Below are 24,196 nucleotides of genomic sequence, written 5' to 3'. Positions count from 1 at the left end.
ACTTCCTTGAGCAATTTTAATCATGTGCTGGGCCTCTAGTATTAAAATAAGGGCAAATAATTTTTCCCATCTCATTATATTCATACATAAATAATTCTTAGAATGAAAAAAAATTCATCATTCCTTTTCCCTCTGATGTAATAAATAAACATAACCAAAACCAATACCTTGATATTACAAGGAAATTTAATTGATTTCATAATTAATTTTTTACAGCAAAAGAGTCATTTATTACTTTACTTACTTCAACAATAAATATTCACTGGCAACAACTTTGCTTTAACTAGTATCTATGGACGGTGTATATACAGCAATCAACAAAACAGATCAAACCTCATGAACCTTATATTTGTTGATAAAGACATTATCAGTACTTAATTACTAATGATTTCTATTAGTCCACAGAGAGTTTATATTTATAAAGTTAATGAATTTAAAAAATAAAATGAGAATTATTGGAAATAAGACATCATGACATAAACAAACAGAATTCAAGATAAGCAATCCAACTGACACAGAAACAAGCTCCTAATCCCATTAGTACTAAAACCTCCTGCAAATATGCATACATAATGCAGAAGCCACAAATTCTGCCTTTAGACTTACTTTTTCTTCTAAGGAGCCCTACCTCTTAGAATCTCCCCACTGTCTATCCCCAAACACACAACCCAGTGAATAAGCTTATCAATTCTATAATCAACAACATATCCTCTTTAGATGGCTAATGAAGCATAGAGTGCCAACATGGTGAGTTGTAGGGATTAGAAATAGGTGAGTAGCACATAAGTATTTCAAATGGTTAACTAGGAACCAAAAGATAATATTAAATGATAGAAAAAGTATGCACTGCAGACTATAAATGCTACTTAGAATGCACATATAGATAATTATATCATGTTACTGCTAATAATTTAACACTGGAAAGACTCGGGCATGAACCTGCAGTACATAAATAAAGTTTTGACTGCTTAATGGCTAGGTGATAGACAAGGATTAAATTGTCTAACCTGAATACCCAGTAGGTTTGTTCCCTAGAGAGACAGGTACTACTTCTTCACCCCTTAAAAAAAACAGGATTTTTTTTACTACCAAAACCCAGAAGATATGGAACAGCTAACAACCGAGTACTTAAGGCAGACACCTGATGAGATGCTGATGAGACAGAACAGAGCTAAAAGTCAAGAATCTGCAACAACATACCTCCATAAGAACAAAGATCAGGTCCTGGACTCTGAGCTAGGGATGGGCTGAAGAAGTCTCAGTTTTAAGTGCTGAGGTTGACGATCAGGGCTGGAAGCTATCATTCTGCTAGATCACAGAACTGTCACCACAGAGTTTGGCCCTCGCTCCAAGCCATGCTAGAGGAAGGGATGGTTTAACCCCGACCATACTGCTTATTAGTTCAACAACTCAAGTCTGGGGCTCCTTTCAAGTCTTATACCTTGCTTACCAATTCATGGGCAATTACCATTAAGAAGATTGCTCACCTGCTATTGCTCTGACTGTAAGTTTCCCCCTCGATGAAAGGCTGGTCCCAGCTGGTATGCGTGCTTTCAGGTCATTCGCTCTTGATTACTTGGCATTAGATGATCTTGGACAAAGTATTAATTCTCTGTGAGCCTCGATATCCTCTTCATCAAATAGGGATAATGACAGTAAACACTTCATTGGTTTCTGTGAAGATTAAATGAGATAATCTATGTCAAGTGTTTGTCACAGTACCTGCACATTGTGAAACATTTAAAAATACTAGCTATTACTAAAACATAAGATTAAGTCCAAGGGATTTTTTAATATAAATAAGGAAGTTTTTTTTATCACATCTCAGAAGAAACTAAAAAAAAATTAACTGGAGGGTTTTTATTAAGAGGCATGGAGAGCGCTTATTCTATAGTCTGTAGCTCCATTGTTGATGTGATAGGAATTATTTGACAACTGAGTGAGTCTGGGTTTCAGATCAAAGAGAAGAGGGATTTACCATAGAGAAGAGAGTTAGATTTCAGCTGGTAAATAGATTTCTAGTAGTGTCATCTTTTTGCACCTCTCAAGAAGGAACCTAATGGAGTAGTGGTGTGAGAAAAAGAAAACCCAACTGACTACACTGTTTCCCAACACAATCAATTCATTCATTCATTCATTCATTCATATGTGTATTACAATACACTAAGCTCATGATGACATGAAAAGACCAAGCTAACATGAGAAGATTTGGCTTATCAAACTTATCCCCTAATGCCAGTCTCCAAAAGAAGCAGTTAGCCTCCTGCAGATCATGTAGAAATCAGCTACTGCAAAAACGTTTAAGCAATCAATCCTGGTACAATGCTGAGGTAGCAGATTCAGACATGTTCAAGTATGTCAAAGATCTGGATAAGGTTTCAAACCAGCGCATGGATCCTGTCAGAAGAGAGAGGCTTGCGTTCTCTCAAGGATGGTTGTCAAGTTGGTGGATCAGGACACATACCGTGTTTCCTCGAAAATAAAACATCCTCCAAAAATAAGACCTAGCACAACTTTGGGAGCAAATATTAATATAAGACACTGTCTTATTTTCGGGGAAACAGGATTGTTGTTGGATACCAGTTCTTACTCATGCCATGGAAGGAACTATTGCTTTCCTAATTGGTTTCTTAAAATCTTCCTGAAAACCAATGCTTAGATTTGCTAGGTTGCTTTGTTCTACTCCAAAGTACCATGGGAAAAATGGAGAGCACAGATCTCTAGCATTGTGAATGCCTCCAATAGAAAGTTCTTTCATCAGCCCTACGGTGCACACTTCCTGGTGTTCTTGACCTAGTTTTCTCAACACACTTATTCCTTGTAAGAAGCTCATTATATAAAAAAGAGTGGAGAATCTTAAATATATCGAACTAATTAAATTAAGAGAATACTAGGCCATGGAAGAGGTATGTGCCATGTCCAGGTGGAGCCATTCATTTCTTCTACTGATAAAGCTCTCTTGGGGATATTGGGTGGAATACAATCCTATAAATCTGACCTCTTCCCTCCCCACAAGCAGTGCCTCTACTGTACCCAATTACTCTATCACCTGCCCCACCCCTTTTGGGAGGTGAGAGGCAGGTTCTATATATTCATGGGATTAACTGGCCTTGTATTACATCTCTCACCATATGAGGCCCCAAGGGCAAGCTTTAGTGGGATGAAAGGAAGTTTATTTTGCCCTTACATACAAAGTCTCTTTTAAAAAAAAGAAAAAAATCAGACCTGAATTTAAATCAATTGATCTTGGAAAGATTAAATTCATTCTTGCAATGTCAGTGTACTCATTTATGCATGGCCATAATATCCAACTCATGGATTTTGTGAGGATTAACTGAGATAACATGCCTGACATATAATACAATAGATAATCATAATTTTGCTTCTGTGATGTATGTGATGTAAAGACAGGTCTAGACAAAGTCCCTGGAGAGATTTAGGGAGGGGGTTGAGTCTTGATATTAAAAACTTTCATATTGTTTCTGCTACTTTAAATACAGAAAATCCAAACAATGAAGAGATGGCTCAGAGACGAACCTGTACTCCGCACTCCAGCCTGTTAGACACAACCATTGAGAACTAAGAGCTTGAGTATTGCAGCCAATTCAAAGGAGGGCATTTAATAAATTACTGTGGAAGCCAAACCTCAGTCCATGCCAAGCTCCTCAGGAGGACATTGCTCTCTGTGTGTCATTGACAACGCAATTCCCTTTGAATGGGCACAGAGCAATTCTATGATCAGACATGACTGCTTTCCTACAGGCACTGGTTAAATGATTTTATGTCATCACGGTAATGGAAACATGACATTCAACTGTGACTACAGCTTGTTTGAATCAATTCTTGGAAATCTGCTTCTGTAGAGGACATGAAAATGTGGGGTCTTGGTTCCTGTTTATTTCCCAAAAGGCTTAGTCAGTAACTCTCATATATCAAATGAGTGTGGTGATTTGAAGTTTCAAACAACAACAAAGATTATTCACATACAAAGCCCTTCTTTAGAGAAAGAGTTGGGCCTGAATGGAATTTTTCCATCAGAGGAAATAGCCCTCCTGGAGTGTGTCACTGCCCAATTCCGCATTCTTGATGGGGAAGAAGCACACCATCACCAAAAGTGAAAATAAACAAAAAATGACACATATTTTCTTGGAGGAGGACATTGACTATGATCTTTCACAAACAAATTTGAAGCTGAGTCGTAAACTTCCTCAATGTCCTGCCCACGCATGTAGACACTTATCACTGACAACATTCACATTCTACGTCCTTCAAATCTCAGAACAAGTGACTCTCTCTTGCTTAAGGCCAACTCTTCCATCTGTGTACTTGATTCCAACACCTCCTGTCTCTTCTAGAACCTTGACCCATCAGACTTCTACCTTTGTTTCTATGTTCTCACCTCTCCGTTTGCTACTACTGGACCTCTCAGTCTGTAACATGCCAAAATCTTTACACACACACACACACTCACTCACTCACCAACTAGCTCCAGTCACTGACCCATTTTTCTTCACAACCAAACTACTTAAAATAGTTCACATTCACCATCTCCCATTTTTAAAACTCCTGTTTTCTCTCCTGCTTCTATAAATAAGTATGTGATTTTTCCTTGCCTCCTTGTTTCTTTCCAACATTGCTGCAAGCATTTTCTTATCTGTCCTTTTCTCTCTTAAACTCGAGCCCAGAGTCTTCTGCTCTCACAAATATCCCCAAACTGCTCAGCTAAACTTCATTGGTGAGATGCTAAGAGTTAATACAATAATAGTCAATATCAATTATTTGAATATTTTGCTACCTCCTTTCCCTTTTTAAAAATCTCTCTCTTCCTTTAATATCAGGCTGTTGTTGCCTGTTCATTTTCAGTTATCATATTATCTCCAAATACTGTGCCATACACATAGCATTATTAAAAAAATACAACTGGAAGATAGCAAATATTATAATATAGTACATATTTAAAAATTAAGTGAGCAAAGCCTAGATAATTGAAAAATTTACTCAGGTTACATAGTAAGAGGTACTGTATAAGAAAGCAATTTTATCAGAGAATAATATATGTTTTTAATCTGTTTCCCTAGCCCTACTTTCAAGGGCACAGCAGGCAAGCTTCTTAGAGGTAGTATATCTGGCCTCCATGTGTGGAGCATGTGGCCTGGTATCCCATCCAAGATGTCTGAAATGTCGAACTTAACCACCAAGGTTCTGTTTCCCAATTCCAATAACTTGGTGAGATTTGGGACCTCTGATTATTGATCTCACCTTAAATTGTTGTTTTGTTTTGTGTTTTTTATTTTTTTGACTCTCAAATCAGAGTCCACTTCCTTAATTATTGAGTACTCTAGGTAAGTATTTTAGAAGTAACATATAATAATAAAAGGCTAATATGCAAATGGTCATCACACCCTCACATCGTAATGACCAATCAGCAGAAGGTGCTGGAGCACCTCTTGGGCCCTCCCTTCAGGCCCCAAGCAGAGGCCCTCCAGGCACAGATGGGAGGCAGGGCGCATCATGCAATTTCGCACACTGGACCTCTAGTTCTTTCATAATTTAACTGAGTTGCAGTAAAAATGGAATCTTTCTGTGTGACCTTAATTTCAAATACTCCCAAGAATGTCCCATCTCCTCTTCCTAGCTCATGATACTACCTTTCTTTTTCTCATCATGTCTCTTACATATTCTAACATCTAAGAGCTAACTTATTTTCTCTATTTGACAATGAAAATAGAAGTATTTTCAGAGAATCTGTCTTTTCTTCTAATGTCCTCTTGACCTGTCTACTTTACCTCTAATGTTTCAGGTAACTAAATTTCTGAAAATACCTATTTATTATCTTACCCCACACTTAGTGGCAAGACAAATTTCATCTAGTCAGCCTCCTTAGTGTCACCATTATATAGCAGCTACCATCAAACCCCACACCTAATGACACAGAGAAGCCTTCCAGGATTTTTCACTTGCACTATATAATTATTAGCCAAATTGACATCCATGCCTCTAACCATTTTGTTATATTCTAGTTTTCTTTGGCTGCCAGAGTGTTAACTAGTTTTTGTGTGTGTTTTTAAAATAGTGAATTCATACTCTTTAACCCAATGAATCTTTTCAATGGATTTCTCTTGCCAATAGGATAGAGTCCCAACAAAAAAGCTGAATTGTAATAATTGAATCTTTGACTGCTGTTCCAAATTTATTCTTCACAGGGCTCCATACCAACCACTTTGAACTCCAGCTTAGTTAAGCTTATTAAGCCATTTGTGTGATGGTTCCATGATTTTGCTCAAGCTATCTCCTCTCTCTGAAATGTTTTCTCCTTTGCCTCTCTCTGAAATGTTTTCTCCTTGTCCTTTCTTCCCCTTTTCTGCTCAATATCACTTCCTCAAAACTATCAGGCTTCTCCAGGGGAAGTAGGCATCCTTTGTATGTTTACCATAAGCACCTATCTTGGTACTTACTATAATTATAATTCTATTGACATAATAGCCTGCCTGCCTTCCACTCTTAAGACTGTGAAATATTTTAAGACAGGGGTTCTCAAACTCAGTGATATTGACATATTGAATTAGGCAATTATTGTGTGGACTGTCCTGCCCATTACAGAATATTGAGCAGCAACCCTGACCCCTAACCACTAGATATTAGGAGCACCCAACCCTCACCAGACATGACAACCAAAAATGTCTCCAGATAGTGTCAAATGGTCAAGTGGGGGGGCAGGGATAGTCATTCCTGGGATAGAAATCACATCTCAAAAGTCCTGCGTTTAAAAGCATCACCTGCAATCCGGACACATTAGTTGACTGAATAAGTGTACTATTATTTTAGTTACCAACAGACAATATATATCCTTGTTCTTTAATATATTTCTTTACATCTTGTACTTTAAATAAATAAGACATTAAACATTTTACTTGTTAATTATACTTTTGAGTAATTCTCAGAACTAAAGTTTAAATACAATTAGAAGGACATGAGATTAACTGTATATATATATATGTATGGCACAGTGAAAGACCAAATGCCAAATATGATACACAGTCAAGTAAGAGCAATTAGCAATTTGGTGAATTGGCTGCCTGTTCAACTTTATTTTCCCAAGGCTACTGTTTAGTAAAGATAATACTTCTGCCAGTTATAAGAGGCTTAATTGAATGAGCTTATGTTTGAATTTCAAAAACTCTGCATTTAACCTGTAGGGTATATAATCTTCTGGACAACTGTCAAAACAAGTGGTCATGCTTACAATGACTCTTGAAAATAAAAGCTAAATTTTAAAAAATTATATTTCTAAACTGCTCTTCCATTAGACATTTACTTAACTGATGTCCTCAGAATATCTTTTTATTCCTATTAGAAGAGATAAATCATGCACACAAATAACCTAAGAAGTAGAATCAAAAGTAGAATCATTAGCACAACAATGTTAATGATTCTCTCTAAATGGCAGGAGTAAAGGGTAACATGACTTCTTTAGATATCTCAATATTTTAAGTTTATCTTCAATAGCTGTATATTAATTTACATATGCACAAACAATAAAGTAAGCAAAGGTTTTGTTCGTTCACTCTACTTAAATTTGAGAACACAGAACGGCTTTCACTTATTTTATTCATCACATGCATTCTTATTATTCTTTGATATTTGTAATTACAAATTTTACTTTAGAAATCGCAGACACCACAAAGAAAAAAGAAAAAAAACGACTGTGAAATTTTATTTCTATACTTTGCTAGAAGTTTGTACCATCGTGACTTGGTAAGCAAGTAAAATTAGAAAATCATAAATTTGAAATTTGCCATATTAAAATTGCCATAGCCACCCACATTAAAATTCATTTCTCACAAAGCACTCACTCATCTATGTTCAGTGTATCTGGAAAATTAATTACAAACTCTGTTATAATTACTGAACAAAGTTTGGAATTACCATCTGCTTATGTTGACCAGCAAAAATATGTTTTTGTTTGGCTTTTATATACCATCTTAATTATCAACTATTGTCGGCTCAGAATGGTATTGGGGAACTGATTCCCAGTTATGTAAAACTTAAGTAAGTAAAGGGACTGTCAATTGTGCATTCAAATGATGCTCCACTAGGTAAGGAATTAAGATTGTTGCAAGGGAAAAAGGCCCTCTATTAAATATGGAAAGCAAGAGAATTCAGAATAGAAAAGCCTACAGAGATAGGGCAGCCTTAATTTACATGTCAGCTGTAATATCTGCCTTACTAGATTATTTACTTGGTAACTAGATGACAGTTCTTAAACTAGTTACCGTAGCAACTGCTACATGACACATAAGATTCAGAGAGAGAGAATATATTCTTGCAAAAAACAAAAGCACCTTCAAAGTGTCAGAGGAAAATTACCATTTTGAGAGATGTGGATGATGTGAAGGAAAGGTGTTAGCCCTGATTCACTGTGATTTTTTTTTAATTTCTACATTCTAGCAAAATGTCAACAGAGCTTTCAATATGTTTTCCTCTACTAATTATCATTTCAATGTCTCTTTTTAAAATGTTAATTACCTAAGTATTAGCTTTTGGTTAAAGCTGCTGGAAGGCCTCTCACAAATCAAACTCAACCTACCTTTACAATTTGATTTTCAAAGAAAATCCCTTCAAAGACTCTAGATTAGAGTTTAGTTTTTCATAAATGGTATTTCATGGATCACCAGTATCAATAATTGTGATGCTTTGTTAATAAGGTAGTTTTTTTGGTCCTGCTACCAGTGGTGAGAGGTCCAATCCCCCACCAGTTGCTTGTGGGAGTGGGCTTCTAAAAATATCCTGAAAAAAGAAATTTTCTCGACATGCTCAGACATAGTCCAATCCAGCATCAGGCTAGTTTATAGTAGTTTGTATTTCCCTCTGCAGTCCATCAGTCCATTGCCTGTGGAGTCCACATGGCTATGGGCTATACAGATAAGTGTAAGACAGCTAAGAGCCACAAGAGAGAAATATTCTTTGTTTAGGGTTTATATATCTCCACATTTTCATGGGCTTGTGGTGGCCCCACATATTCTGGCCAACAATCTCTGTCCTCATTTTGGCTCACAGGTAAGTAACTTCCCCATATCATCCCAACTTTACTGGGCAGGTGTCTAGCTCCCCTTTATTGGACTCCTTTCCCAGGTGTTTTGCAGGGAATGGGCTGGTGGTTCCATGGGGAGTGTCAAATTGCAGATTCCTGGTGAAGTTGCTGAAATGATATGCCTATAATGTCTTGCCTTCCTTCTCTCCTTTCCTGTTATTAATAATTAGCTAATTACAATGGTATCCGTCCAAATACAGACAAATGAGTCAGCATATGTTGTGGAGAGACATGGAAATGTGTATTTCTATTAATTAAAATACTGTTGTTGTTGTTTTACAAGACTTATTGTCTTTCCTCTAAGACATTACACTTCCTCACTTTGAATATCCCTCCTCAATTCCAAGTATAAAAATGCCACTCATGGCTTATGGCTTAACTCATCTGTCACTCTTTCACTTAACAAAAGAGCATTCCCCACCAAGAAATTATAAACCACTAATTCTCTACCTCTCTAATTTGTCTAATTTCTACTTTACTTTAAACAGTGTATTAGATGCATTAACATACATATTATGTTCCTCCTCTCTCTTCACACTGCCAGTGAATTTCCTGTAGCTTTTTTTAATACTTCAGCTAGCATGTTACAGTACTTGGGTTTTGACATCTTTTTCTGGTTAGGTTCTTGTGAGAGTAGAGACAACATCTATCTATACATGTCTGTGTCTAAGTGCCTGAAACACATAGATGCCAACAAATGTTTATGTAATTGACCTGTATTCAATAATAATTAAAATGATATATCAAAAACTTAGATAATATTGTTGAGCACTAATTCATTCAAAGTTCACAGGAGTGTTAGTATTAACACCTGTATTTTTACAGATTGGGAGACTCACCCTTGGAGAGGTCAAGCTACATGCTTTAGATACAACTAATATTGTAGCTTATACATCAAGGTTTAAAAATTGAACTGCAATAGAAACCCAAACTTTAGCTACTAGATATGCTGCCTCCTTTGAGTAAGGGAATATGAGTTAATAATCATTATTTTAACTTTTCTCTTCTGGACATACATTAAAATACAGATATAACACAGAAATATCATGCCATGACAGATCAGCCATAACAAATAATATCAATACCCAGAACTGAATTTCTCCCCATGACTCTGTACAATCATAAAGATACAATATTGAGCATAAAAACAAACAAAATGATAGCACCTAACTGTATGATCTTAAAAAACTCATTATCTTTTCTCTAAGTCATTTCCTTAGCTATTCAATATTAGACTTGAATTGTGTGATCTCAGCCTGTAATGTTATTTACAGGGATAAAAATATATTGCTCATAATGTCTTTTTCCCATTATATAGATACTAAGAGGCCCAATGCATGAAATTCACACAAGAGTAGGCCTTCGCAACCATGGCTGCCTGGATCCCTCTCTCATAGTTGGGGCAGCTGCCTAGACCATCCCCAGCTTCATCCTGGAAGGACATCAGTCTAATTAGTATATTATTTTTTGATTATTAAAGATTAGGCTTAGAGAGCTTATTTCCCCTCAACCTTGTGGACTATCATACAAAAAATTTTCTTGTCCATCAAAGGACTTCAGGGTTTTCCTCTTTTAATTAGAGCACTTGTACAATATTATTAATAGTCTAAGAAGACTCATCCCATCTCTCTCCTAGTCTCTCATACTCACTCCATTTCAACCACAATGGCTTTGTTTTCAGTGCTTTCAACTCAGGGCCTTTGATCTGATTATCCCCTAGACCTGGAATCTTCTCCCAAGTAGAAATAAGGCTTTCTGTTTAACCTTCCTCAAATCTCACCATCTTACTTGGACATCCTACATAAAACTGCATATACATATTCTATATTCCATTCCATTGACTCTATTTTAATTGTTATCATTTAAATTACAATTAGCTTCTATAATTTATTTTTTCTTCTTCTTCCCACTATGACATGAACTCCGACATCATATAAATTTTGTTTTGTATTTAATACTCTTAAATTAACACAATGGAGATATTTATTTTAAAAAATCAAGTGATAAGGCTTAGACTATAAACATTTTCTTCAGCTACAGTAGAAAGTCCTTGAACTAAGTCTTTTGTCTGCACAATCAAGAGAGAAAAATGGAAAACTTTGGGTTTTTGTATATCATGAGATTTGCAGGTTATTAGGCTTTGGATGCCTGAAGGATGCCAGGTAATGGCAGCTATCCCCAAGCATTACTGCATCTAATTCTTGATGCCATGCTTTGGGGAAAATAGAAAGAGATCAAGAGAAAAGCAGAGAGACCCTATCACAATGATAAAATGCATGAGTATACCAAAATGTAAGAAAGATCAATCAGAAACATACAGCATATATATATTAAAAAAAACCCACAACTTATTACTGAGGGAGTGCTTTCTTTTCTGTAAATATTAAAGAAGAGCAATAAAGAGAAAGGGGTTATTATTCTAATTGTGTAATGGAATACTGTTTTTAAAAGCATTCTGATTTATATATGTGACAATCTGCATTAAGCAAGACTTCCCTTTCACTTCTGAGGAATACTAGAATTAGAAGCCCAAATAACTTTCTTGAAGCCACTGTTTTTGGATAAATGGATTCCTAACTGAGACTAGCAGGGGTTATGGAGGACTCTGCATGGGTAGAATCTCCTTAGTGAGTAACTGGGATCAATGGCATTTTGCTTTAATAGGAAAGAGTGCAAGAAATGTTCTGGACGTCATGGTATGGTTACCCCAGGAGAACACTTTCATTAAACTGGGAGGAGAAAACACACCAAAAATAGTCAACTCTTTGAGAACCAGTCCCATACATGGAACTTTATTCTCTTTAGAAATAGTCTGAAAAAATACAATGGTGCCTCGCATAAAGAACGCCTCGCACAGCGAACGCTGCACACAACGAACTTCATTTCATGATTCATACAACGAACTTCGTCTCACACAACGAAGTCACCCGAGCTTCCACGACCGCTTTGCCCGAGCTTCCACGACTGCTTCGCCCGAGCTTCCACGATCGCTGCAGATGTATTGCATCCTTCCACACAGGCACTGCAGGCAGTCGTTAGTCACTGCGCTTAACTTAAGCACGTATCGCGGCAATCGTTCTTCATTACGAATTAAATCACGCACGTATCACGGCAGTCGTCCTTTTAAGTTAAACTCAAGTCGTTAAACAAACGACTTTGGACAGGTTTTTCATGAAACCATCGGCCAAAAAGCAGAAAATAGATGAAGATGTGCAAGATTCGGTAGACTCTACTTAGTCTGTCTTAAAATTAAAAAAATGTGTGTTTTTTTTAAAAAAAATTATGTTTTTAGATGTATCTAAATAAAAATAATAACAAAAATAAAAATAATAACAAAAAAATTATCTTTTTTATGTCATCTTAGCATATTTTATGCTACAGAACGAATTATTTTTTTAACATGTATTGTTATGGGAAAACACGTTTCACATAACGAACTTTTCGCAGAACAAACTTGCTCCTGGAACGAATTAAGTTCGTTGTGTGAGGCACCACTGTATGTATGCATTGTTCTACAACCATTGGCAGGGAAGCTTAAGGGAGCCACTGCGTTGCTGTGGAGAGCCATGGACTAGAAGTCATGAGACCTGATCTTTGCCCAGGTTGTATAATAACTTTGTTTTCCAAGCTACAGTAAATCCCCTTTTGTGTACCTTACTTTTAAGCTGCTAAATGGGATTAGTGGTTCTCCCAAGCACCTGATAGGGTTGAATGATATCTCTTTAAAATGAGAAAGTATATGGGAGAATTAATTTTTCCCAAAGTAAAGCATTATTTAAATTGCTATTTAATTTTAGTAGATTTGTGCAGCTACCTAGGAGAATAAAACCTTCTAAAGGACTCATCTTATTCCCGTGTTCAAATCATTCAAGACATGTTCCCCATAACGATCGATCGATTATAGAAGCAGGTAACACTTTCCAACAAGGGTTGTTAAATGTGACCATGTAACACGCCGAGTGTAGAAAATGCTGATTGGGTGAAAGGAGGTGGAAAGGTCAAAAGTAGATGCCTATGAGAGAGCAGTATAAAGCAAGAGAGGTATAATACAGGGTTGGACAAAAGTAGGTTTAGTATTCATATGGAAAGTAATAAAATAATAAATCCAAGAATAAACTCTTGTGTGTTTCACATACTTACAACTGTAAATCTACTTTTGCCTAATTCTGTATTCAAAGATTACCGGCAAAGCAGTGGGGTGTCATCAGGAATTGAAAGACCAGAAATGATGGCAGGATCAGAGATGAAGATGAGGCAAAAAAGTTCAACAGCTCTGGGGCCAACACCTAGTTTATGCACATGTGTCAAACACAAGGCCCGCGGGCCAAATCCAGCCCGCCAGGCCTTGCAATGTGGCCCGCACCGCGCTGTCATCACTGCACTCCGCTGTCAGTTTATGACATTGTCAGTTTATGACTGTTCAGTAAACCATTCAGCCCGCGATTTAGGCTGGATTTTAGATTTTGGCCCCTTCTCTGATTGAGCTCGACACCCCTACCTAGAGGGTGATCATGAAAATGGTTGAGTAGACTTTTTAGAAAGCCATGTGTTTTCTTTCGGAAGGACTCAGATGGGATTGATCCCATCTTTGTTTCTCTCCTTCCTTCCTTCCACCTGGTCTGTGGAGAGGACTTTTCTCAGGAAGAAATGGCCCCTGCTTCTCAGTGGTGCTCTGTGTGGCCACAGTCAGTGACAGAGTGAGACTCTTCACTTCAAGTAGGAATTCCCCAAATATTCCAAATGAATACCCCAGCGAACTTCTGTCTTAGTTCAGTTGCATTAATGGTACTGTTTTCGAATCATTCTCAGGAGTAGTCATTCTGATTTAAACCTCTAAAATGGAGTACTTTGCCTTTTCCAATACATCATCCATTTAAGATTATGGCACTTTTAGGTTGGTACAGTACTAGAATAAAAATAAAGTCACTGCTTTGATTTTCCAGTTTTGATTTTGTTTTCTTTATTCAGACCTATAGCCTTAGATATTGATTGGATTTTTATCTCCAAGGTACAACCACTATTTTAGGCCAAGTCTAAATTTTTCATGCACTTTCTAACAATATATATATATATATATATATATATATATATATATATATATATATATAATATTATACAGATATGCAATGGGTCAGCTGAGCAGTCTGTGAGGGAAGTCCAAAGATTGCAAGAGTTATACAGAAATGCAGAAAAATATGAAAGGTGAGATACATCATCTGTTAAGAACTCAGATATCTTGAATACTCATTGGTCAACATAGAGTGAAGGAACAAGCAAAATAATAGAAATTATCAGTCATTAAGCATCATATAAATAATTTTTAAATCATGTATATGGTGCTAATGCTATATCTATCAATTTATCATATAGCCATCATTTATCTATCTGTCATCTATATTTACCTATTTATCTATATATCTGTGTATCTATTTATGTATCTGATTTTTATTACTTTCTTCTTGACCATAAAATCACATTGGAAAGCAGCACTTTACTACTAGTCCTATTTTATAGATGAAGTATTGGGACAAACTGCTATTATGTAGCATGCCAATTTCTAATATGGGAGCAAGCTATACCTGGCATATCATCTACTATTCTGCAAATCTTCAAATATACATTTGAAAATGTCAGTGTGTTGAAGTTATTTAATGCTATTTTTCATTATAAACACAGCCAATTATCTTAGTTTTTCATATACACAATACTGAATGAGTTTAATGATCAGTGTTGTGAAAGAACAAAATATAGCCATCTATGTCTTCAGAAAATAAAAGCATATTCTGCCCAAAACTATGACTCTATGTTGGTCTCCAAAAGTGCCTACTTTCAATCATCAAAGTTTATGCTAACTCCCTTTGATGTTCTGCTTGGCTGTGTTTCCTAAACATCCCTGACCCTCTTATCTTTAATTATCCTTTAACTCAAGATTCAGTGATTCTTTAATATCCTGATACATAGGCATTTACAAAGCCACTCACTATAAAAGAAGGAAATAAAAACATCTCTCTTTACAATTATTTAGTCATTTTACTCCTTTTAAGGGTTCCCACATCCATTATCTTGTTTAAGGTAAAAGAGGAAGCATTGGAATAGAAACACATTTCAGTAAAAGTTTAAGCATTGGAATAGAAACACATTTCTATTGGAATAGAAACACATTTCAGTAAAGATTTTCACCTTTTTTTAAGTTCAAGTTTAAAGGATAAAATCATAGGCGTAATTGCCATTTGCAGTAGACAGTCTCACTATCAATATTTCCCTTCCTCAATATTAAGAAGTCTAATTTTTAGCAAGAGCCTTTGCTGACCAAGTAAATGCTTCCTCCCACCTCCACCCCGCCTCACTCCTTGCTATGTGTGGCTATGTGACTAAGTTATCAGATGCATGTAACATCTATGAAGTTGCCTTGAATGTCAGCAGGAATATGTCTTTCTTAATCTTGGTACATCATGCTGCCTGGTGGTGGGTATGATGGCTGGAGTTCTTGCAACCATCTTAGGTCACAAGGATTGGAAAAAACAGCCGAGAGATGATGGAGCAGTGAGCCAGAAAGAGACAGGATGTCTGAAAGAATTTGGAGAGCTGCTTTATCATGGTTAGAATGCTGACATTTGGGCTCAAATTTTAATGACTTACATATTTAATGCTTCAGCCTCATAACAACCCTATGAGTTACGCATTATACCTCTACTTTATAATGGAGGATATAAAGACCCAGAAAATTTATGTGAATGACAAAAAGGCATGACAAAGCCCAAGGTTCAACATTGGATTTCCTAGTACAGCTTCAGATTGTTCTCTATTAAACAATGGCTTCTATAAATTTGTCTACTTCCCAAGCTAAAGGGGACCCTATTTGTTTAGAAACAGTTTATACTCAGGGTATGAGAAGACAATGGATCATTCCATTAATAGGGACAAATTGGATAATTTTAAGAATTCAATGGCCTGCATTTCATGTCAGTATGCTATTTTGAAGAAACCCTTCTTTTTCCTATATTATTTTTAAAAGAAAAATAAGGGAAAAGAGAACTTACAGTATCAAACAGTTGATGGCCTTACTTATCTGAACATTTGTAGACATGGGTATAAATAGATGGACAAGCATGCAATATCCTGTGAGCCAGGAGTAATAGAAATATAATCCCATTTTATTGGTTTTGGGAACATATTTTTAAAAATTTAGTAAGTAGCAGCTATTTCTGATGAAGACAAAGAAATTGAAGCAAAGAGTAGATTGGAGCCACAGCTTCTGATGCCAAAATGATAGTGAAGATTTTGAATGCAGTTATGAACCTAAAAGCACACGATAATGAATGAAACTAGTAATTTTATCATGGTCAAGAAAACAACAGAGGAAATGGTCTTAAACTATTTGAATTACAAACTTTTCTTCCAGGTTTGGATTTGGTAATTTTTAACTAAAATTCTTAGATAATGGCCTTAAATGTATTCATTTTGCTTCCTAAGTAGTAACAGTTCTATCAGCCTACTAAATTTTGATTGGAAAGAAAAGATAATGGGACCTTTGAACTTCATCAACAACGATATTTAGCATTTATTAAGTACTAAAACAGGGCAAGAAGTATGCCTACATAGTCTCATAGATTTCTCACAGCTTCTCTACACCCAGTTGAATCAGTGTGGTTAAAAGAATCACACTGCCTAGTCTAAAACATCATTTCTGCCTCCTTCTAATTCTGAGGCTTTACACAAGTTATTTCACTTTCTGATCCTTCCGTTTTCTATTCTACAAAGTGGATATAAAATTAAAATGTTTTTATCAAAGTTGTTGAGAATGCCATTAGGCAATAAATACAAAGGACTTTGAACACTGCTCAACTCTAGTCTTACATGTTTTTGATATCTTACTGTTGTTCTTGTTTCTGTTCTTATCCTCATTTTCCTGAGAAGAAAACTGAGGCTCAGAGAGTTTACCCACTTAGTAAGTGACACAGCAATGATGCAACACTAGGATGGTGATGTTTAGCCTGCCATCATTCTATCGCACCCTTTCATGTCTCATTCTAATAAAGTGATAACATAAAATGTTCAGCAGCAACTCTTCAGAGGGTTTATTACCCCATAAATCTCACCCCCTCAAATTCCAAACTTGGACATTTGCCCACCCTGCAGGACGAAGGGAGACTAACCCTTCTCGCCCTCCTATTACAGCCTCATTACAACAAAGGCACAGGGCACACTTTGCTTCCAGTGGGCTGACTACAGTATTGAAGGGCTGTATGGTATGAATTTGAGTTATTAATGGTTTCATGACAATCACAAAATAAGTACTATCAGTTTTTCATCTTTTGAAAGAAAGCTCTTAATTTTAAAGCACTAGAGCCTCCTTTTTCTTCATTAATAACTCCTCCTTTCCCCAAAACACCCACCCTGGCTGTCTACAAGCCTCTCAATCCAAGTCAAAACTATGTTTTCAAAAGAGACTCCAAGATGGCTTCAAAATTAGAGTGATTTGAAATGAATTCCAAAAAAACTTATTTTTCTTTCTTCCTGCTTTTCAATGTCTACTTAAGAACAGGCACAAAGTCAACGCCAATGCTCTTTATAGTTCAAACCCAATAAAAAGACATTAAAATTCCAATAAGCAATAATGTTCTTTTATACTGCATTTTAGTACTAAAAAAGTAAGTGGTTCCCACACCGCTGTGGCTGTTAGTACTTAAATGGCCAAATTATCTTAATTGTCTCAGAAGTGGTACTAAAGTTTGAAAAAGAGAGGGTGCATGAGTGAGAAGGAGGGGAAAGTGCCATAATTATGCTCACTTTTTAGAAGGGAACATTTGCATTTCAGTCAAAAGCAAACCACATCCTAGTAAATCAAAATCTAAAGAGGTACGGGCGACGAAATTATATGGCATGTGCTACCCTTGGCTGAGCTGTAGTAAATTTAACTCCATTGTGCAGAAAGCTGCTGTGCAGAATTATGAGTCTATTTGATTCCAATTTAATCAACTTGAAGTTCCTAGCTGGCCCACTTTGAAGCTGAGAGAGATCACATCACAATGCATGCACATATTTTTTTTCTGTTTGGCAGAAAGCTCCTTGAATTCTTGTTGTCCAACTCAGTGTCAAAAGATATCAGAGACTCCTGGAGCTGTGAATCTAGGATAGTTTGTTGAACAGCTGGATATACCGCACTGAGAACCTATCCCAGTGATTGGCCAACTCAATAGTCAACAGAACCAAATATCAACAGCACAATAATTGAAATTTCTTTTGAGAGCAAAATATTTTAAACAAAAACTTCTTCTAATGCAATTCTTCAAAATAGACTTGCCCAGGCCGTGATATTTTGTGGAAGAGCCACACTCAAGGGGCCAAAGAGCCACATGTGGTTCATGAGCAGTGGTTTGCAAACCACTGACCAAAGGCAAAGGAAAAGGAGGCTGTAACAGAAATAACAGTGGTGAGAACTAGACTTTCATCCAGTATTTGGACTTACCTTCTATTTTAAAAAATGTCCCCTCGTTTTATACTGATACCTTAACAAATACATAAAGATGATATCTCTTTCACCTTTCTCATCAATATTCATAGCATTTATTTTTTCTTCTGACTGAAAACTCCTGGAAAGAATTGTCTATCCTTAGAGCTTACCTGTACTCATCCCTGACAGGCCTTTGCCTCTGATGACACACAAATCACCATTGACCTCCATTTCAAAATGCCTAATGATCATTTCTTAGTCCTGAGCTAACTTGACCTACCAGCAAGTCTTGAGAGAATTGATCCTTTCTCTTTCTTAGATGTTCTTCACTTGGCTTCTCAGACAGTTCTTTCAATCACCAATGCCACTCCTCAGTAGTTGGGTCTCCCCTAACATTCCAATCTGTGTTTGATGGAATATCCCAAGAAGTACCCACAGATCTCTTATTTGTTTTAGAAATACTCCCTTGGTGTTGTCATCCCATAATATGGTCTAAATGTCCATCAATCTGCTGATCACCAAATTTGCATCTCTAGTCTCATTATGTACCCTGGAATTCAGACTTTTAATTTCATAACTGCAATTAAAATTCTAACAAGTAGTATCTTAAAATCAAAGCTTATCACACACACACTTAATGTCTACATTTTTTTTTTGATTCAGTAGCAGTCTTCTCTATCTCATCAAGGGGAAATTCTATCCTACCTACCAGATCCAAACATTGTTTTTAGCCTTTACTCCCCTTTCTCACATCTCACTTGCAATCCATTAGCAAATGCTATTAGTTTTGCATTCAGCATATATCCTGAACATGCCCATCTTTAACTTCTGTCACTACTAACTTCCTAGTCTAAGATACTGTCTTCTCATGCTTAGATTCTTGTAAGACTTCTCACCATTCTCCTCACTTTCACCTAGGTTTTATTCAAAACATAAATGTCACAGTAATTTTTTTTAAAAAACCAACACAGATCAGTTCATCCCTCTCTTCACAACCCATTTAATCCAGAGTGAAATCCAGACAACTCATCGGGGCTTAGAGTATCCTTTCACCTCTTTCACTGCTCCTCCTTCTACTAGCTCCCAAGCTCACATATTAAATCCACAGCAACCTCCTGACTGTCCCTTAAATGGCCCCAGCATGTACTTGCTACTTATACCTCATAGACTGTTCTGTCTTCAGGGCACTCACATGCTTTCATTAGGACTCTATTCAAATGTCTTTTGGTTTGTTTTTATGAGAAAAGCTTTCAGTGATCCATATAAAATCACATTCCTGGCCCCGTCATGACCAGTCCCTTTAACCTATTTATTATATTTTACACTTACCTGTCACCAGATATCACTCCTTATTAAACTTGAACATAACATTGACTTCCTTCTGTTCACACCTCAATTTGGAGTGAATAGAAGGGTGCTTGACAGAAGCCTTTAAATAATTTCTAGAGTTTCTTACATAGTTATTCCACAACAATAAGTAGAATTAACAAAATTGAATTATCTGTCCTCACCTGATTTAGAAGGATATTCAAAAAGACATTAAGAATAACAAAGTATGAAGTCTCCCAACTCAAATATATAAAAACTGTGGGGTTATCTTGATAGAGAAAACAGGGTCACACCAAGCACACCTTGTGGCATTACCTTGTGACACTTAGTAAAGATCATGAACCCTTCAAATAAAAATTTCCCTTGGCATAACAGAAAGTGAGTCTGATATAATAATTAGAAAATATCGATTTAGAAAATCTGATGTCTCAGGCATTCTGAGAGACTGGGGCAGAGAGCCAAGATTCACAGGCCATGATGACTTAGCACCTTTTTAGCTTGCTTGAATCTATCCTTAGCTTGTGTGAATCCACAGGGCACATGTTCAGAAAGTCTGGCTCAGTATTCTGCTCCCAATAATGTTTCCCCATAACGATTAACATAGAACCACTTCAAATTAACATCTCTGCTAAATTAAACTTGATGTGGTTCAAAATGCAAGCCAACTTGTTTTCAATTCTGCAATCATTGGCATTTTATTAATTCTAGAGACAGAAGAAGCTTGAAATGTATTAACTTTGTGAAACAAAATCTAAATTTATGTCTCAAATGTCAATCTTAACCATTGAGCAAGTTTTTAAAATATTCCACAGCATTTCCTATATAACCTCTACATTAATAGAGAATTTTCTTTTATTTTTTTTACATGAGAGAACTGGGGAAAAATGCAAAATTTTAAAATCTGATTCATCTCTACTGTACCTATTTTAAAAATATTTTCAATTACAGTTTACATTCAATATTATTTTCTATTAATGTCTACTATGCCTATTAGCCCTTCTCTTTATATCTTTATGTTAGACTTAACCTTCAAGCAGAGAGAGAGAGAGAGAGAGAGAGAGAGAGAGAGAGAGAGAGAGAGAGAGAGAAGAAAAGAAAAACCTAAACATTTTAAAAGAAAACATTAAGATTATTTAGTATTCATTTCACAAGAGAACTTGGTTACCCTTTGAATAGCAACTTGATATATCACCACCTTTGAATTCCAAATATCTTAGGAGAGTACTTCAGATTCACCATTAAAAATGAGATTACATTTCATAAGATGCAACAAATAAGGAAAATATGTCATATGTGAACTCTCTTCTAAAAGTCATCACCAACATCTAATTCTTTTTTGTACAGCTTACTCACAGCACCTACAAATGGAGATCATTTTTTTCTCCCAAAAGTTACCAACTTTTCTCCATACTTTTGATGTCTAAATATGTCCTATAAAAAGTGTGTGCCTATTAACATTGAAATATCTGTCCTGTTTTCCCTTGCTTATAAACTCATTTTGCCTTTTGTATTATTCCAAATCATTTAGCAATCACAGCCTAATACAAGTATTTTTAGAAACAATATTCTCAATAACATATAGCCAAATGTGCATGACCACATTTTGTAGGAAGCAATTAAAGATTGTGAAACAGCCTGGACTAATTTAATGCCCATCTACCAGAATTGACTGACAAAAATGAGTATTATTTATCATGGCTGCCTGCTTATCACAGCTGAGCTTAATTTCATGGCCTTAATATTACCAATAACACAAAAATGAATATACTCTTGTAACCTGAACATATTATGATAAGGGCTGAACATTTGAAAAAAATGTAATTGTGTGCTGTTATGCTGTTTAGCTAACATTTTGTCTCAAGTAAAGAAAAAAAAAGATTATATAAGCATTATACTATTATATTGAAAGGGTATCATATAATAATTATAGCTATCATAGAGCAAGAATAATGCTTAAGATTAATTAAAAAATATATGCATGCTCTGTATACATGCTATGTATTTATTAAAAAAAAGACTGAACAGGAATATGAAGAAATAAAAACAATGTTTCTTTAGGTTGTAGAGTATCAAATAATAATTGCATTAAATGGAGTTAAACTGTGAGAATGGCTTTATTTGAGACTATTGCTCTAGGAAGAGAATCTGTTACAAAGAAGGGGAGAGATTGAATTCAAATTCATTGAAAAAATACAAAAGGCAGGAGAATTTTAAGCTCTTGGGGGAAATAGTAGAAAGGTACTAGAAAACCTTTTGGGGAAGATTGGAAGGTTTTTGTTTTGTTTTAATTAAAAATATATCAATACAGTTCACATCAGTATCCCTGGTTTATTGTAGCTCCTTCACTGTCAAACCTGAGAGCAGTAACTGCTTTAATTTCTCTGCCTTTTGTTTGTGATAACCAAGGTATAAAGTATCTGTTATAGTGAACTTTAAATTTCACATTATCCTTATTATGAATGGAATTCTTATCAATGGAGGTGGGGTGTGTGATAAGGTCACATATGTTTGCTAATTCCCACTTATTATTAAACTAAAGGCCCAGTGCACAAAATTCATGCACTGGGATGAGGGGGGGGGGGTCCTTCAGCCCAGCCTGCACCTTCTCCCATCTGGGACCTCTTGGGGTATGTCCAACTGCTGGTTTAGGCCTGATCTAGTTTGTGCCTCTTTTTTTCTTTCACCCTTTTCACTCACTGTTCCACCCTCCTTCCCTCTGGCAATAATCAGTTTGTCCTCTACATCTCTGAGTCTGTTTCAATTGTATTTTTTTTTAATCTGCCACATCCTTGCCCAAATGGCTATCAAAATACAATGGATAACAGAAAGGAAACACTTGTGCACTGTAGGTGGGATTGCAACTTGGTACAGCTTCTATGAAAATCAATATAAATTTTCCTCAAAAAAATTAAAAATTAAACTACCATGTAACCAGCAATTCCATGTGTGGGCATCTATCCTAAGGCAGCAAAAACTCTAATTGGAAAGATATATGCATCCCTATGTTCACTGTAGCATTGTTATTTACAGTAGCTAAGATAGGAAAACAACCTAGTGTACATCAATAGATGAATGGATAAAGAAAATATGATGTGAAAATATATTAAAATTTTAAAAAAGGGAAATCTTTCCCTTTATGTCAACATGGATGGACTTAGAGGGTATTATACTAAGTGAAATCAGTAAGACACAGACAAATACCATACAATTTCACTTGTATGCAAAATCTAAAAAGCAGGCAGTTTTAAAATAAGGAGAAGAAAAAAAATAGGACATCTGTAATACTTTCAACAATACAAATATTTTTTTTTAAAAAGAATCTGCCATCACAGACAAAACCACTCATTAGCAAACCACCCACAAGGCAATTTTAATTTGTCTAAACCTCAACTATGAGAAATTTATAGAAATAACCATGTTGCCAAGCTTCAGCTCTTATGTTAATGAATGAGTTTGTAAATGTTTCTGTAAGAACCAAACAATTTCCATGATATTTTTTTAAAAATGCATGAAAACACATTATTTTTCTAGGTGACATGGAATGTGTGGTTTGAACACACAAAAAAATTGTATATAATAAAGAGGTAATATGCAAATTGATTGCCACTCCAACACATAAGATGGCCTCCCCTATGTGGTCAAAGATGGCCACCCCCATATGGACACGAGATGGCCAGCAGGGGAAGGCAGTTGTGGGCTATCAGGCTTGCAGGGAAGGGCAGTTGGGGTGGGGGGGAGGGGAGACCAGGCTTGCAGGGAAGGGCAGTTGCGGGGGAGGGGGAACCAGGCTTGCAGGGGAGGACAATTAAGAATGACCAGGCTGCCCAGGGAAGGCAGTTAGGGGTGAGCAGGCTAGCAGAGAGGGCAGTTAGGGGCAGTCCAGCTGTCATGGGAGCAGGTAGGTATCAATCAGGCTGGCAGGGGAGTGGTTAGAGGGTGATCAATCTGGCAGGCAGAAGCAGTTAGGGGCAATCAGGCAGGTAGGCAGGCGAGCTGTTGGGTGCCAGCAATCCTGGATTATGAAAGAGATATCTGACTACCCTGGAGGAGTACCAGATTGGAGATGGTACAGAAGCTGGGCTGATGGACACCCCCCTCCAAGTACATGAATTCCATGCACCTGGCCTCTACTGTTTTTTATAATAATCCATAACAATTCCCAATCTCCCCATCTTCCAAAGCTGGGAGTCACTAGTATACATACATTGGGTAGTCCTGAGTTTGACTTACATTCACTTTCTAGAGGAAAACAAAATGTTTTCATAGTCTTGAAATTCTGTGTAGCTCAGATCACACTTAAAATTTGGGTAAATATAATTGTA

The 24,196-nt window shown here is 36.3% G+C and overlaps 1 protein-coding gene across 3 annotated transcripts in view; it reads right to left on the bottom strand.

Annotated features, from left to right (window-relative positions):
• LRRC4C (leucine rich repeat containing 4C) overlaps positions 1 to 24,196 on the bottom strand; it is a 907,789-nt gene that overhangs the window by 718,725 nt on the left and 164,868 nt on the right. For all 3 annotated transcript variants that reach the window (XM_084894507.1, XM_084894505.1, XM_084894509.1), the window contains exon 2: positions 1,488 to 1,674. The gene's annotated coding sequence lies outside the window, so the exon portion shown is untranslated. The remainder of the gene's footprint in view (positions 1 to 1,487; positions 1,675 to 24,196) is intronic.

This window comes from Pipistrellus hanaki (genome assembly GCF_964339955.1).
Source record: "Pipistrellus hanaki genome assembly, chromosome: 9".
Taxonomy (NCBI): domain Eukaryota; kingdom Metazoa; phylum Chordata; class Mammalia; order Chiroptera; family Vespertilionidae; genus Pipistrellus; species Pipistrellus hanaki.
The sequence above is the reverse complement of the archived record's forward strand: the minus strand, read 5'-3'. Positions and strand labels throughout refer to the sequence as shown.